Source organism: Octodon degus, unplaced genomic scaffold (genome assembly GCF_000260255.1).
Source record: "Octodon degus isolate 3935 unplaced genomic scaffold, OctDeg1.0 scaffold00031, whole genome shotgun sequence".
Taxonomy (NCBI): domain Eukaryota; kingdom Metazoa; phylum Chordata; class Mammalia; order Rodentia; family Octodontidae; genus Octodon; species Octodon degus.
In genome coordinates this window covers 7,464,047-7,464,551 of record NW_004524607.1, presented here as the reverse complement: position 1 = coordinate 7,464,551, position 505 = coordinate 7,464,047, and positions in this window count along the sequence as shown.

Genomic DNA, 505 nt, shown 5'->3' with positions numbered 1-505 from the left:
GGGCCTGCATGCAGCCTGGGTCAAATGAGGATCCCCGGGCCCCGGGTCGTCTCATTTACTCGCCAGGCCTGCGCTCTGGGTCTGTTCAGGATCCCACGGCCCCAGGTCGTCTCACTCACTCACCGGGCCTGCGCTCTGGGTCTGTTCAGCATCCCGCGGCCCTGGTCCTCTCACTCACTCGCAGGGCCTGCGCTCTGGGTCTGTTCAGGATCCGAACGACCCCAGGTCGTCTCACTCACTCTCTGGGCCTGCACTCTGGGTCTGTTCAGGATCCGGAGGACCCCAGGTCATCTCACTCTCTCGCCGGGCCTGCGCTCTGGGTCTGTTCAGGATCCCGTGGTCCCAGGTCGTCTCAGGGTTTGTGGCTGTTGTGTGGCACTGCAGTGAATTAGCCCCTTCACCTGTTAGAACATGCACTCTGTTTCCTGGGTGAGCTGAAGGCTCCCTTGCTGAGGGTCCTGTCCAGGTAGACAGCGTCCTCCAGCAAAACAGTGTGCTCTGTCTC